Source organism: Protopterus annectens, chromosome 6.part0 (assembly GCF_019279795.1).
Source record: "Protopterus annectens isolate FY-2018-M chromosome 6.part0, PAN1.0, whole genome shotgun sequence".
In the NCBI taxonomy this organism is placed as follows: Eukaryota; Metazoa; Chordata; order Ceratodontiformes; family Protopteridae; genus Protopterus; species Protopterus annectens.
In genome coordinates, this window is record NC_056737.1 from 728637169 (window position 1) to 728654843 (window position 17675).

At 39.4% G+C, this 17675-nt stretch overlaps 1 protein-coding gene across 1 annotated transcript in view; it reads left to right on the forward strand.

Moving 5' to 3' along the window:
• Positions 1-11035: 11035 nt before the first annotated feature.
• Positions 11036-17675, forward strand: part of LGALS3 (galectin 3) — a gene marked incomplete in the record, with an annotated part of 122759 nt that continues 116119 nt past the window's right edge. The window contains 1 exon segment of the mRNA XM_044074417.1: positions 11036-11170.

The following is a 17675-nucleotide window of genomic DNA, read 5'->3' on the forward strand; positions in this document are numbered from 1 at the left end:
GCACAGATTTATGTACTCCATGTATTTAATTAAAGAAAATCAAGAATCCTTATGTATTAAAACTGGTGTCATTTTTCTTTTTTCTCAACTTTTTTAATGCATCTTAAATAGCTTGCATATGTATTGCTCTTGTATTTTTCTTTGGTTTAGTTTCAGAATTCTTTTCCCGTCTCAAGCAGCTGGGAAGGAGATTTTATAAAGGCTAACCCAGGGAGAAACAGACAGACAGTTCACAAATTACACTAAACTCCTTATGCAAAACTATATGGGGAATTATGTTCACTGTATGACCTGTAAGGACAACTGAATAGCACCACTATACATTATAGTAACATTCACGGGCTACAAATTCAGTGCTTTACAACTACAGTGCTTTTCTTAAGACTTATGTCATGTCATGATATTCCAGTGACCTTTGATCTCTTTTATAGCATGAATGAATATGTTTTGAGTACTGAGTACTTCCTCCCCTAAACACCAGTCATCATCCTTTTTATTATAAGCATTCCCTGCTAGTCCATTACTTATTGTGGTCTACAGTTTCCATGCATGATACTGATGATTCTGTAGTCTGAATTTCTCACCTTCATGCTTTCTTTCCCAAATAGCATAATAATGCCACTGTAGTTCAGATGTTATTTCATGTATTCATCTCATAATCTTTCTCTCATATAATATAAGCATACTCTGCTGGCAGAACCATTTCTACAATTCCTTGATTCCCAATTATTTACATAATTCTTGGTGATCTAGTTTTTGTCACCTTCACTGATCCAGTACTGGCATCCTAGTCTGTGTTCCAGAAGTGTTTTACATGTATTCAGTGCCTTTTAGGCAACGCTAAATACCTTTGATTGCTAAATCACTCTTGCTTAAGTTATTTTGAGTGATCACAAATGTTTCCTGCTTTCATTTGTGCATTTCAACATATTTTTGTAAAATAATGCTCTTCATCTTACTGTTTCTGCTGTAAGACTGTCATGAAATCATTTTTAGCAAGGGATTTCCAACTAGTTGTTTAACTGATTTGTGGTAGCATTGCACTTGTGAGTCTCTTCTACTGTGTTTTTACATTAGGGGGACTAGATTTATTCATCTTGTGGCAAGAGTTATGTGCCTGGTATATCTGAGTTGATAAATGCATGAAAGGGCTCATAGAGTAGTCATTATGCTGTCCAGATGATTCATTAGTTTAATTTTCTGTTTTGTTCTGTGCTGCAATAAATTTGGAGCATTTGCCACAGCAGTGGTTATCAGTGCCCTGTATAGTAGCAAACAGTTAGAAAGCAAGTTTTCCCTATAGAATGGATGATAAAACCACACACTGTAAAGCAATAAATATAGAGCAAATATCTTGCTCGCCAACAAGCTTAGAGCAGCTAGTTGGACATCAAGTGGCAATACCCATTGAGGTAGTAGATTTCAGTATTGTGTAAACATTAAAGTAAGTAGAACTGAATAATGTTTAGCATAATCTGCCCCAATAAAGCACCCTTATTAGTCTGCAACAGCAAAGCACCCATAATAGCCTTCAAACCCCAATACACCAACCCCTTGTAGTTCACCGATCAAAGGACTGGACAACATGGTCATGCAATTTCCTAACTTCTCTGTAGCCAGCTTGGTGGATATGGGGATCTTGAGACAATGTAGCAATTGTTTCATGCTTACTGTCAACTGCTTAATCTTTAACAAAGCAGACACAGTATGGGTGAGGTGACTGAGGTCTACTTACACAATGACACTGGAGGCTAAACTCCCACATACAAGCAGACATCAGGTTGTCGAAACCACACATACAACACGCACCTCACATAGAACATACCAGACACACATAGATTAACATATGCTGAGGCACTTAAAAGCAACCTTCCTAAACAAAGATTGCCTAGAACACCTGTTGGCAAAGCTATGCCTTAGCAAGCTCAAAGGTACTCGGAAAAAAACAACACCTAACACCACACATACAGTCACTCTCAATGGGGCCAGAAGCACTAAGCTCCTAAGGCAAGCAAACAGACTTCCTAGGACTCTCATCATGGGGGAGTCCATTGTAATACCGATACCCTTCCAACCAGGATGAACAAGGCGAAAAGAATGACTAGTTGCTTATCTGGAACAACTTACCACATACTGTATCTGTTTCTTTAAGGATTAAATGGTTGTCAGTAAGTGTGAGATAATTGCTACTTTGTCTCAGGATGACCATATCCACCACAGGATCTACCAAATCACACACACACTCAAGTCATTACACCACAGGTACCAGTATAATTTCATCATAGTCCATGTAGTTGTAAATGACCTGAGACCTACCTCCTTGGACTATATGAAAAGAGACATTTTGGAGCTCTCGGACTACGTGTCTTAGGCTGGTATGAGCCTGGCACTGAGCAGCATATTACCATCATTGAGGATGAGGCCAGAATATGAGCAAAAGAAAATTGATTTTAACAACTGGCTGTCTTTCTGGTGTTATTCTAAGGGGCTCCAATATTTGTCAGATTGGGAGGATATGGTTAACAGACCATGTTGCTTTCCCAAGGATGGTCAGTACCTGTCCCCTCATACTGCCTTTTTTAGGCAATGCCAAATTGACAAACCTATTGACATAGCAAAATCAACTCAACTGACCCTCTAGGTGTTACTGCTAAATGCCATGAGCCTATATGAGAAACTGCACTCCCGCCAAGCCTTACTCACTCACGAGAATATAGACATCTGTGCAATGCAAGGTTTCAGTGCCTTCCACATGTTTAAAACAGCAGCTGCACAGACAAGGGCTAAAGGTGAAAGTGTCTCATTATACATCAGTAATAAGCATGCATCTTGGTTGGTCAAACAGGATGACGTACTGGAGTTCCTCCATGTGCCGATCAGCATATACAAAATCCCACATCATATCCTAGCTAGCTATAGGTCACCCCCCCATGTCCCAAGAAGCCCACAGTACATTCTTGGACCTACTGGAGACATTTATCTTCCAACCTAACACCCTACTTATGGGAAACTTTAATTACCTACATGGCCTAAAATCTACTATTCTTGGACTTTGTGAATGCAAACACCCTTAACCAAATAGTGAATACACCCACTAAAGCTCCAACATACTGGACTTCATACTCATAAATATGGAAAAATGCTGTACGCCCCCCCCCCCCATGTCTCATCCTCCTTGGTAAGGTCTGACCATAAACCTGTCTCCTTCACAATTGAAATCAGTTCCATAACGCCAGTAAAGTCAGTGACAGTTAGGAACTATTCCGAGGCAAGCTACTTTTTATTAAGTGATGGTTTGTCAAAATTCAGTGCACCTCTAAATCCTGACAACACAGAAGCCTTCACTGAATGGCTCTCAGAAACTCTGTACGACCATGTCAATGGCTATATAGTGTCTGCTCTACCTACTAGAAGTAAGCCCAGAAATAGCCCCAGAAACCAACCTCCAGGTGGTATCCTAAAGTAAACAGGATGTACAAGAAAAGGAAAACATATGGCAAAAATCAGAAAGGGTAATCCCCATAAAGATAAACTTTCTCAGAAAAACTTAATAGGCAACTAAGAGTGCTAATTCTAAAAATCTCAAGGGCAGCACACAGCAATGTACTGAACTAATGGTTAATGGTGACACTTTCACCGTGCCTGGTGATATAGTGAACCTGTTAACAGAAAATTCAGTTCCAGCTTTACCCCACCTTACCCGCGATCATCTCCCAAGAAATACCCTCAAACAAAACCCCACCAACTATAACTAAGCAGCATGTACTGGCTACACTCACTAAATCCAAGAACACAGCCCCATTTGGGCCTGATAACATCCCAGGATGCTTTCTGAATAATCTAAAATATGACTTATCAGGACCCTGCTTTGTGCCATGTGAATGGAGTATTGCGAAAGTCAGCTCCTTTCATAAGGGAAGACCTTCAACAGATCATGGAAACTAACAACCAATTAGTCTGAGTAGTCTTATTTGCAAAGCCATGGAAAGAATTCTCATGGAAATTATGAGCAAGGACATAGGATACCTCCAGACACTGGATCCATACCAGTTTGGCTTTGTCAAAGGAGGCTTATGCTTACTAAACCCAGTGGATTTCTTTGAAAAGGTCATAAGGCAATGGATGAGGGGAAATCAGTTGTATACTGCCTACCTATAGCCATTTAAAGCATTTAATACAATACCCCACTTAGGCATTATAAGTAAACTTACAGAACTAGGCATAAAACCCTTTATACCATGGTGGATAGCTAGCTCATAGGTTCATAGGTAAGTACTAGGCAATCAGTCTACAGACCATTTCAAACCTAGACAAAAAAAAATTAAAAATTTCCCTCTAGCTTCAAGGAGGGTGAGACAAGATAGACTAGGCGACAGAATTTGAGGCTGCCCATACATTTATCTATAGGGTCACCTTGAATGGGGTAAGGGCACTATTCTGCTTGCCATGCAGTGGAAGTTTGTTCCAGAGGTGAGAGATATGTCGGGAAATGAATCTATCATGCCATTGTGTCTTATTTATCTGATGATGATGATTTATTTCCTTTAACCCAGTATTTGAGGTACCATAAGTTCTGTGAAGGAAAAGGAAATCAAATAAGGTTGGATCTTTCATGGCAATTAAGGCTAGACATAGATCTCCTTGGAAGAGTCTGTAAGACAGTGAGTAAAGAGACAGCACTGCCAATCTCTCTTAATAACTAAGATTTCTGGGGCCACTGCTCCTTTTAGTTATGAATTGTGTGATATGTTTAGATAAATACATGTCAAAAGCTGCATTATATTCAATAATGGGTTTGATAAAGATATTATTAAAGGGGAATTAAGACTTTGTTGGATCTAGTAGAGATGCCTTTGGAAATTAGATGTACCAGTTAAAAGGCTTTCCAAAATACTGTGGAGAAATGTTGGTCAAATGATAAGAATTAGCAACAAGAGTACCCACATTGGAGGGGTGCATCTCCTATATGGTAAGTGATACTCTTTTGTTTACCAAAATGGACTTTGCTACATGTTTTTACATTTAATTTGAAACTATTGGCCTTGTACCATTTGTTAACATGGTCTAAACTGTGTTGGAGTAATTGTGACAACCCCCAATTTACAGTCATCTGCAAACATAACTGGCTCACAGACATGAACAAAGAAGTTAGGATCAGTGAGGCCACCTCTACAAAGAGGCTGGTCACCAGTGGAGTCCCTCAGGGCTCTGTGCTGGGCCTGCTCCTCTTTGGCATCTACTTCTTGGAAGTCAAAGACAATGTCAAAGGCCTCTAGCTGACTGAGTTTGCAGATGATTGTAAACAGGGAGCAGCAATTGAATCCCCCAAGATGAGAACACCCCTTCAAGAAGATCTAACAAAGACAAATGCTTGGTGCCAAAGCCACGGCTTAAAACTCAATACCAAGAAATGCATTATAGTACCTTTTGGGAAATCGGCCACCCCAGTTACTATATCATCAGTAAACCACTTTGATTTGCAAGTCAGGGATCTGGAAACTCATACAGGTAGAAAACTAGCTTTTGGTCAACATGTATCAAAGGTAGTAAGAAAATACTTCTATGTTGCTCACCTTACAAGCAAGGACATGGAATCTAGGTCCAGAGAGGTCATCATACCACTGTACCCAGCCCTCATCAGACCCATCATAGAGTATAATACCTTCTTCAATATATACCTGACCAGACACATGCAAAAACCGGAATGTCCACAAAGGGTCCTTAAAAAAAGAATACAGGGAGGAGTAAACACAATGCCCTGTGCTGATCAGTTCAAAGGCCTGTCTCTTTACTCAGTATCATACAGCGTTCTGACAGGTGATCTTTACCTGTTGTATAAGGCATCCCTGGAATCTGCTTTGATGAATCTTTTGACATCCACAAAACAAACACCATCACAACTACTAGATCAAAAGACCTACATTTTGCTTGTGACATAAATAGGACATGTTGGAAAGACATTTGCTTCTCAGAAAATTACGATTTTCTGGTACAGGCTAACCATTTATGTGAAACAGAGTTCCTCCCTAACCTTATTTCAGCACAACTTGGACCAATAGATGGGTAATCAGAAATTCATTCCTGGCCTGACCCCCTAGTTCTCTGATGGACAGAGGTGGTCAGTAAATCACCAATATATTAATCAAATTTGTGGATCACATTTGGGTTGCATGGCTTGGCTTATAAGGATTCTAGTGGTTGTTAGTCTAGTATTAACCTATGTACTACTGTCCTTTTCTCTCTACCTCACCACACACAGTGCAGGTAAAACAAACTGCAAACTAAAGCATCTATTTTCTCTCCTAAGAGGAGACATTCTAAATGACTGTGAATGCACAAGCATGAGAGATTGTACAGTCTGTAAGGGAGGCCAAGACCAAAGAACCAGAACAGAATTACTGATATTAAATACAAAAGAGAATATGAAGGTCATAGTAAGGAAGAAGTTGTCACTGGACCACTGTAGAATACTGGGATTATATGTCAAAAGGATTATAGGAACTGGAGAAGGGGGGAGGCACACAATAGTATGAGAAACTATTAATATTTACTAGTGTAAGGATCAGAAGAGACAGGATAATATTTTGGCACCAGGAAGTCACTATGGGTACCAAGAGATAGTTATGGCTAAAGCACCAGACAGCCAAGTGGAAGTGGGGAGGTATTGTTTCAGCCAGCCTGTATATGGCGTATTATGAAGAGACAGTGGGTATACAGTGACGCAGAGCAGTTACATATGGGTTTTCCAGTCCATCAGTATAGATGGCACTTGCCATGACTTCTTCAGGATACTTTGGGAACTAAAATATGTTATAATGCATGGAATATTACTGACCTACATTGTGTGGTACCTGTGCCCCAAGTGTCAGGGATTTCTGCAAACTACAAACTCTTCATGCTCTTGGCACAAAACACAGATGTATTAGCGCATATATTTTGTTTTTTTTTTAGATTGTTTTTGCATATTGCTAGTCTGCATGTGTAGCACAGCATTTATTTTGCAACTTTGTTCCAGCCTCCTCAGATTTTTTTCCTGTTAACTAAAGACACCAGTGTACAGTGTGCTGCTATAGAGATCACTATAAAATCATAATATATGTGCAAGGCTAAAAGGGGAGAGGCAAATATTTTGCACTATTTATTTATAAGGCACACTAGACACATGAATGAAATGCTTTGTTTGAAGGAAGTTTTGGTTCTGTGATTTATATAATCACACATTCTGCATGTGAAGATCTGAGAATTAAATCAAGATCATGTACCTTGTATTTTTTTTCATTACCTTCATTATTAACCTATACTGGCTGTTCACATTTCAGATCAACTACCAATGTGTTGTATGTTTTGCAAAGTAAGCAATTCTTCTTGCCCACTGAATTCTCACTGCTTAATCCTGTCCTAAGATTCTTGCTTATCTGCTTTCAGTTCAGGCTTCTTTATACAATACTCACTAGAATGACTATTATTTGTTTGCAGACATTTTATTATCTATGTATTGTTTGTATATGATGTTTTATCACATATGCATTTTACATTCTTAGCTTTGCACATCCTATACTGTCAGTGATAGGTTGTTTCATATCACTATATCCTTACCTTTATAAGGTGTTTCTACATTCTACTGAATTTCTATGTATTCTGGTGGCTATCTGCTTAATACATTATTTAACTGTTTACTTCACATAATTTATGGATTTGAAATGATTTGATATATTTTGCTCTGTCTCTAAGTCATGTCTACAGAGGGTGCACATCTACCTCATTACCAAACATTAAACCAATAAAAATAAATAAAAACAAGAAATGGAATTGCTAAAAGGATATTTATTTATTTATTTATTTGTATTTTTTAAACTGCAGTAGACACAAAGACACTGGAATACATGTTATGCAATACCTTTTATTGGATCAACATAAGTGTTGCAAAATCTTGAGCATTCGAGCTGGCAAAAGCCCTATGCTGGTGAAATAAAAGGTATTACATCACATTTGTGTTCTAGTGCCTTTATGTTTTCTGTTGGTGCACCAACATGGCAGTTCTGAGTTTGTTTCGTAACTGGGGTAGAATATTTATTGATCTCTCTGGACCATTTTTAGACTTGGTATGGAAGTACAAACTTAGTGAAACACAGTAAAGTCTAGCAAAGCAAGGAGAAAAACTGCACAACAAAAAAATAAATCTAACATTGACTGTATGCTTCAGAATGCATCTATGATTTATCCCGTGTATATACAGTAACTGTTGGAGAGCAATGCAGCAAGCAGAAAGACTGTAGGATCAGCAAAAGGGATGCAATAGAGTGTTCTCTAATGATACAGTAAGGATTAATTAGAATAATGGACTACATAAAATAATCATTTACATGTAAAATAAATTGCATTCTACAGAAGGCAATAGGGATTACATAAAATAATTGCATACATTGTGAAGAACATTGTTGATAGTATTTTTTTTTCAGAATGTTTGTGGGGTATGTTCAAGTAAGGAAGGGTTGGTAATGAGGACCACATTGACAGCTGTGCTCATCTGTATTTGTCTTTAAAAATAAAAGCATAGCTTTATAACTGAGAGGTATTGATAAACTATAGAAGAATTCGTTATTCAGCACAGCTTAAGTGTTCTTCTGTTGTGGGTCTGAGACTAAGAACTGAACTCTATCTGCATGTAGGATGGATGTGGAGAGGAGGACACTTAAATTGGGGTTTTATAACAATAGCACTCACATAATTTGATTTTTTTGTCTGTAAAGCTGCGGTGGTGCAGCAGTAGCATTGCCACCTCACAGCAAGAGGTTCTCCCATTCGATTCTCAGCTGCAACGCCTTCTGTGTGGAGTCTGCATGTCCTCCCCGTGGTCGAGTGGCGTTCGAAAGACATGCGTAGGGCATGCCTTCGTTGAAGGTTGGGCATTGAGCTGGCACCTCCGCACCATAAAAATCTACTGCCAATCATTAGCGGACCGGAGTTCCACTGTGGCGACCCCTAACCAGGAAAAGCCAAAAGAAGAACAACAACTTTTTAAAACTTTGCTTCAACACATTGTTAGAATTCTTTTTAATGGGTGAAAGGAAATATTCTGAAAAGGGCTTGGATGGAAAAAAATGGTCATGGATAGAAAGCCTGTTTTGTGGAGTCTGTAGGGAGGGGAGTTAGGGTTTCAGTAATTTAGGGGGGTTTAGGTGTTTTGTCTGATTAGTAGTTTACTAGTGAAGTGGTTGAATGGTTTGCTTCTGATGATTTTGTACAGCAGGGACCCTAGGAGCAGATCTGCTATCTGTTTTATTGGGAGTTAGTTAACCTCATATAAAAGGTTGCAGTGCTGCTAATGTAATGGGAGAGGGTTAGAAATCTGCAAATTTTGTTGATAGTTACTTGCAAAGTTTTATGCAATGAAAGAGAGAGAGAGAGTCCATATTCAAGCATAGTCAAGAAGCTAACCTTAATGGTCGCTGTGCTTTCTGGAGGTTAGTGAAAGTTTCCCACCTCTGGGAATGACATGTCTGTATTCCTAAGAAGCCCAGTCGCATCAAGACTCATAAGGCAAGATAATGGCCCGGATTCAATAAAGCCTACACCAAGTGTACATTCATTAAGTGTACACAATCTGTATTCAAGAACATCCCTACCACATTTTTTGCACTATCTAGTCACTCAGAAAGATTACACTAAGTGTACAAATAGTCTATACTTTGTGATAACCCCTTTATGAATCTCCCTCAGTATTTAAAACTGCAAGAAAATCAGTAGGAAAACTAAAATTAGGAGGAAGAAGGTGTGAGTTATGTTTGTGTTTTCTGTTCACTCAGAACAGTGTACACTTACTATACACTTAGTATAGGTGTTAATGAATCCCACGGAATGTCTTTGAGCTCCTCCATATCTTACTTACCAAAAATAAGGGTCTTTACTATATCGTAGCCAACCACAGAACTCCCTCATTGTCACTATTAGGCCACAAAGAATAACTAAACAAACTAGAGTCCCACTTTATTGAACCAAATACTATTTTCCTGGGAGATTTCAACTATCCTTCTATAAACTGGTAAAGCTATATGCACAATGCTCCCTTGATTTCATAAATTCCTGATCTTAAGACAAACAAGTCCATGTCTCAGCTAGTGGCTCAAAAATATTGGCTCTTGTACTCACAAATATTACCCACTATGTTCTGCAACATTAGTTACCCCATAATTAGTCAAATCTGACCACTTTTGTAATACTCACTATAAGGGTAACACCATATATGCCATCAAACCCTAATGTTTTTAAAGATTACTCAAGGGCTAATCTATTGTAGCTAACTGATGGCCTGATGAAATTTAAGCACCCCCTCCCCTCAATGACCCAGTGTCACACACCGCTGCATTCACAGACAGCTTCTGTTCTTGCATACAGGGCTCATCAGTTACTATTATGTATTAATACATATATATTTTCCCTGGGAAAAAAAATCACTGTTCCACAAAAAAAATAAATAAAAATAAAAACTTCAAAACATTACATAAAGTAGGGGGGCTTTGCCCCCCCTACACCCCCCGATGGGTGCCCCCCACACCCCCTACTTAACTATACCAACTCCTAGATCACAGAGGAAAACAGCAAAGTAACGGAGGCAGCCAAGCAAAAATTTCTTTCCCAGGGAAAGAAACTGCTTATATGCCATTTTGTTATTTTGCTGTTTCGCGCTTTCAAGTTCAATCAAGATGCATTTGAAGGATTGTGCCTTCGATTATATAATAGGAACCCCCATAAGCATCATCTCAGTATCCCATTTAATGCATGTCAGGCCAGTGACCAAAATGTTGTTAATGTTTACCCTTCAGTGATATTTATAAATATTCCTTGATAAATTCTATTCACTTCTTACACTGGCTAAGTATGTCAACTATCCTGGGTTTTAAAGGAATGCTTAATTTCAAGAATCATTACTTAACATGTGAGTACTTGTCTCTTTTACATTTTCCAAAACTTCTTGCATTACTTCTGTTGCTCTACAGCATGAGTAGGCGGGGATTTTTGTGACAATGTGAGGAACTAAAACCTGCTGGGTGCGGTTTCTAGGTGTGGTTACTGATTGCTTTATAATTATTCAGCACAGTTGTGACTGTGCCTTTGTGAGGAAACATTCTTTTGTAAATAAAGGGTCTGATTTACTAACACTTGCTTCAAGGTAAGTTATTTTACTTTAAAGGTGTCTTGTAAAATGGTGTAAGTTAGTCCTTGTTTATCATAAATGAAAGTTTGCAGCAGTGTGAAAAGAGTGCATGTTACAAGTTAAAGACTAGTGTTCTATTAAGCATTAAGTGTGAAGCTTTGTGTATCAGCATTGTATTAAACCCTCGCAAACTACACATTTTAATGACTAGAAAGAGTCGGGACATATTTTAAGATGTGATTACTTTAAATCTTGAATGCTCTGAAAGAAAAAGTTTAATTCTGAACTGATACAACTACAGAGAATGATGAAGACTAAAAGTTTGCCCTCTGTAATGTGGATAGCTCTAACTTCTTGAAGTATCAGAACATGTAGCACTTAAAATATGAGAGTTTACAGAGAGGGTAAATGTAGCTCTGTGTGGTTTGTCACTGATTTCCTGCCAGATATTTTTCTGCAGGAATATCCTGTATAAATAATTTCTGTTTTATGGCTGTGGTTTTACACTGCATCGTTCAAGTTCCTGGATTTCTGAGCATAAAGCTGTTTAAATTCCTCCAGCTTTATATAGTTAAACTTGTGATTCCTTGAATACAGTCTATAATTGTATAAGACACCAATGAAGCAGAGCAGACTGCAGTTTAAAACTCTTTCATTAAAGATTCATCTGTTCCTTTTTGGTGGGCAGTAAAGTACTTGCCTCCCAGAAAGTCAGACATCAAAACATTTCCTGGGAAGTAGCAAATGCATGCTGTCTGCATTAAGAGCATTTTGCATTCCTCATATTTTTCTGCTCAAAGCTTTACTCAAAGGGCGTAGCTACAGTTTTCCTGTTGGTACAGTGAGTCTGTAACTTAGTAATGCAGAATGAGCCAAAAATGCAATCCATTACACGTCATGAGTAAAATGTGCAATTGTGTGGGTTGCAGAGTTTGTCTCAAATGCAAGACAGTGCTAATAACTCGTACACTGCTATGCTTAACAAAAAAGTTGTATGAACTATTTTCATTGGTTTAAAAATATTTGCTTCCTTATGAAGCAATCCTCTTTAGAAGCTCACTGGAAACTTGGCTTTGGTCATAGTCGCTTATCCTATCTGAGAATGAGTGAAAAGAAAAGTACTTGTGAATCTGTGCCACTCCATGAAGGGGAAGATTAGTTTACATTTGTATCTATTTTATATTTGAATTTGGACCCCAGCCATAAACAATGTGGTTTATTTTTGGAAATTTTGTTTTGTTTTTTTCGAGTGGGAACAGCTGCCTCTATAGAGTGGTTAAAGTGGTGGTAGAATACCTGGGAGGACTCTAGCATTGGTAGGTAGTTAAATTATTTTGGTGGGTGGGGGGGGGGGTGTTGACAAATGGTCACTAGCAGATAATTTGCTTTAGAATAACTTTTGAATATTCTGGGGATTAAAAGGATTCTGTGTTCCAGTATAATTTCAAAATATATCACTTTCTGCTCTCTCTTCCTGAAGAGGATGGATGCTGCACACAAGGTGGGAAGTGTAGCAACTCCCCATGTTTGTTTCCCCTTGTGGGAGTTTTAACTAATTCTTTCAGAATGTTTGTGTTAACGAAGTGAAGGAATTTCTGGGCCTGATTGAGGATGTGTAAGTACCCTTTCCAATCATAGCCTAACCACAGGCTTTGTTCCTGCGGAATGGAGAACAGCAGCAGTTATTCCCCCTCCACAAAAGTGGCTTGGCAACAGACCCGGGGAATTGGTCCGGCGCTTAGGTCTAATATCCTCTGTAAGGCCATGGAATGTATCATTTTAGACCTCATAAGTAAAGACATAGGTGACCTCTAAACCCTGGATCCTACCCAATGTGGCTTCATTAAGGGCAGATCCCACCTGTTAAATCTGGTGGATTTCTTTGAAAATGGCAGATCTGTGTACACAGCATACCTTGACCTGGCAAAGGCTACTGAAACTTGGCAAACTGAATATAAACTCCTTTGCCAGATGGGTTGCCAACTGGCTCTCAAACTAGACACACACTATGAAAGCAGACCTGTTACCAGTGGGGTGCCACGGGGATCAGTGCTGGGCCCTCTACTGTTTGGTATTTCAGGTCAAAACTAAGGGGTTGTGGCAGAGTTTGCAGATGACTGCAAACCAGGTGCAATCATCACAGCAAGAGCAAAGGAAGCTATAACTTCCCTATACTCTGCACTTATCTGGCCAATAATTGAGTATAATGCCCTGTTTGCCATTACTACTAAGCACCTACAACAATTGGAGACACCTCAGAGGTTTCTCACAAAGAAGATCAAGGGACACCAGCACGTGCCTTCCACAGACAGATTAAAGTTCCTGTCACTATACTCTGTATCATATACACTTCTTAGGGGAGGCTTGTGCCTAGCCTACAGATTAATCCAAGACCCAAACCTAATGAACTTACTGCATATCCATAAATCAAGTGGGGAATAGGGATATCCATTCCAGGGACCCAACTATGGTCTACAACTTAAATAGGACATGTTGGAGGGACAGATTATCTCCCATTGACTGCCACATCTTTGGAACAGGCTACCAATTCATGTGAAACAGTGCACCTCTATGACACTGTTTCCAGAGTAACCTGAACGAGTGGATGGGGCACTGTAAATTCTTACTGGGTATAGAGGCTACAACCCTCCTGGACATGGGCAGCCATCATTTAAATGCAATATTTGGTATTGACAAGCATTTCTGTGATATTACTTTGGGCCGAAATGGCTAAGCTTAAAATTACCTCTGGGTTGATAGGCTATCTTTCCGAGTTTATTGATGGATAGTTGGAAGTCTTGCAGAATTACCACATTAGGTCCGTCCTGTGCTTAGTGAGACTAGTTCATTTAGGTATCTTGTGAGTGTCCTGGGTCATGGAGGGGGGATCTATAGCTGGAAATGATTTTAAGGTATATTGACTGATTGTTTGGATATGGAGAATTTCTAGCTCATCATGATGCTTTACCATTCTGGAGGTGTAGCTTTTTATTGATAAAGTTGACCCCTCCATCTTGTTTCCCTTTCTGAGTTACCTGGTTTAAATGTGTGGAAGGCATTACAGCCTTGCACTTCTGGGGTGCTTTTAAACTGTTTGTTTCATTTGCCACACAGATATCTGTCCCCCAGATTGAAGAGGGCTTGTTTGGAGGGAGGTTTCATGTTCAGACTTCTGGCGTTTAGTAGTAGTACCTTCATTTTGGTTTGAGTAGGCTTATTAGGTTGAAATTGTCTAAAAAAATGCACTTTGAGAGTAGTTTATACTAATATTCAGAAGCCAAGGGGGGGATATGCAGGCAGTCAGTATTGTCTATCTACCGGTATCCTCCCAGGCTGAGAGATATTGCCAGAGCACATTCCGTGTCCACACTGCTTTACTCATCACCAGTACTTACAAACGTAAATAAAACTGACTTAAACTCTCTACCTGTTATAACAAAATTGTAAGGTTCGCAACTAATGTCAAATCCCACTGCCATCCCCTGCAAATTGTACACCAGCTTGAACTCCTCCCCCAGTCTACTACTATCACCAATTTAACCTTGCCCACCAAATATACTATCCATTGAATATCCCTGCCCTGTCTGGTCTCCAAAACTTCTACACCTCAAATAGCTCCTTAAGATCTGGCAGTAAAGCTCTGATTTCTACTATCCCATCCAAAAATAGCTCAGATGATTCCCTCTTCCCCAATGTAGTCGCAAAAATATGGAACACCCTGCGCCCTGACCTCAGAATGCAAAACCAAACTTTTGCATTCAAAAACCTCCTCAAAGCTTACCTCTACAGTAACTGCTTCTGTAACTGTATCCAACCCCCCTGAACTCACTCCATCTCCTACATTTAACCTTATAGCAGTTCCTACTGTTACTCACTTATACTGTTCAACTTGTCTAATGACCAATGATTACTGTACATATTACTACAACCTGGCTTACTGTACATGTTGTATATATTGCTACAACTTGCATATGCTTTGTTACAATATCTTCTACTACACTGTCTTCATATAGATTTCATATGTTTCCCATTATGCTACTGTAAATTTTTTTTCTTTTTGTTTTTATACCTTTTGTAACTTGTCATTACTTTGTTTTCTTTAATGTCTGGAGCTTTTCACCCCCAGGGCTCTGCTGAAAATGGACGCCAGTTTTCCAGCCGAATTATCCTGGTAAACAAAAAATATTGCACCCCCTACCCCCTTGGAATGACACCAGTGATTTATTTTCTGCTGGTACTGTAGCATCATCCTTGGTGAGAATAAAATACTAGTCAGTACTAGACTCGTACCTCCTTAAGACATAATCAGACAGCTGTCATATCTATCTTCATCTAGTCCAGGGAGGTACATATCAGATAATTTACACCAGCATATACTATGACCAAGTCATACTGGTAGGTCATGTAATAACCTAAGTGCATGGGTGACCTGGTGAACCTTTGTACCTGACCAGCAGCTGTCTCATCTTCCTTGCAGAACCTGGTGAGGGGGTACGTTATCCTTCCCAACTATAGCGAGCATCTCTCAGACTTATTCTACATCTGTCTGCTTTTACTCTGATTTAAATCTCACAGGAATCCTAAACTTAGGAATATCTTCTAAAATGTATTATATTGACGAGAACGAATGTATCCTATCTGTTAGTTAATATGTATGTCAAAGTCTCTCCTATGGAAATTGTATGTCAAAAGTCTGTCCTTAAAACTGTTTTGTAAAAAAAAAAAAATTGTTCTCTTGGAGCTTTCTCCCCAGGCCTCCACTGAAAATGGGCTTGTAATCCAGTTGACTCTCCCAGTCAACAAATGTAAAATAAACATACCGTCAAATGTAAGGCTTTTCTCACCTCTCTGCAAAACACTGCTGTAATGGCTTTGGCACACAAACGAAAATGATTGGGTGTTGGTTCAAGACTCCCATCCATATCTCTCAACAGTACAGATTTTTTGCAGAAAGTCCAGGTTTTTGTCTGTTTTTCATAAAATTGCAGTATTTTGTCAAATCACTGGCAAATCATTGAACACTTGACAGGCATTTGATTTTCAGACTTCATATCCTTAAAATTCACTCTAATGCAAAACCTGTTTATCAACTTTCTAAGTTTGTAAGTGCAATATTTATAAATTGTCCCAATTTATGGGCCTTTGTACCCTATTTATGGCCTTGTCCAGATATCTTGTTCTATGATGTTGAAAGGTATGTGGCCATCCCTTCCTACTGGAGCCAGTCCATTGCACTTGCACAAGTGTCCCCCTCAGCAGGGCAGCACGCAGGTATCAGTGCAGATTTGCTTTCTGTCTCTGTCTGTCTCTGTCTCTCTCACGGTTAATATTGACAGATCTGTTTGTTCAAAGTCACCAAACATTTCTCCAAACCCAGTTTTATGACACTGCTAACAATCGACTTGACAGTCTGCAGCTGTAAATCTTGTCCATGACATTTGCTTTGAGTAAATCATGAACTGTCACCTTATATCAGCACATTTTAATGGTACATAATATTGTATTTAGTCTAATAGGTTCATAGGTAGGTACTAAGCTATCAGCCCAAGGGCCTAAGTAAGCCTAACCAACAAGGTTCCCTGGCTTATGCCACCCAAGAAAGTTATTTTCCTGTGCCATGGTCGAGCAGAGCCACAGAAGTGATTCCCGGGGCATATTTCCGATTTCCCATCCACTCAAAGATTTTTCTTGAAGACCGCTAATGATGAAATTTACTTGACATAGATGGGTAGCTTGTTCCAGAGTATGGGAAGTCTCTGGGATAGGAATCTATCCTTCCAACATGTCCTGTTTATTGTGGTGACAAGGTTTAGGTCCCTAGAGCATGTATCTCGGAGGCACTGGGATTTCTTTAGGTGTAGCATGTCCAACAGCTCTGGGTTTGACATAGCTTTACATGTTAGGCAGAAATCACTTCAGAGTAGGCGATATGCTACAGAGTAAAGCTGGAGTTTTTTGAGATGGTCAGTGCAGGGCATCTGTTTGAGGCCAGTAATCCCCTTTGCGAGGTACTTCTTTGGCATTTCCAGCTGCTGCAGATGTCTTGAGGTACATTCCAAAAGAGGCTTTGTACTCTAATGGATCTAATGAATGTCGAGTAGAGGGGGACAATGACCTTCTTTTTTTTTTTTCCTGGATGAGAACCCTTTTGTGATGAGGTGTGCCACATAGAAGGACTTCCCGACTACTGTGGCGATCTGATTATCAAAGGAGACTACTGTCCACCTGGGTACCAAGGTCTCATCACACATTCAGTGTTAAGTAGACTGCTGCCTATGTGGTAGTTCATGGGTACAGAGTTTTTACCAAAGGGGGTGACGCTGCACTTTTTGGCATTTAGCTTAAGGCCATGGCTCTGACACCAGGCATCTGTCTCAGCAAGGCCCTTCTGTAGGATGTCCACATCATTTGGGGACTTGACTATGGCTCCTAGTTTGTAGTCATCTGTGTACATCATTAGCTAGAGGCCTTCTGTGTTAGCCTGTACTTCAGAGAAGTAGATACCAAACTTCAGAGAAGT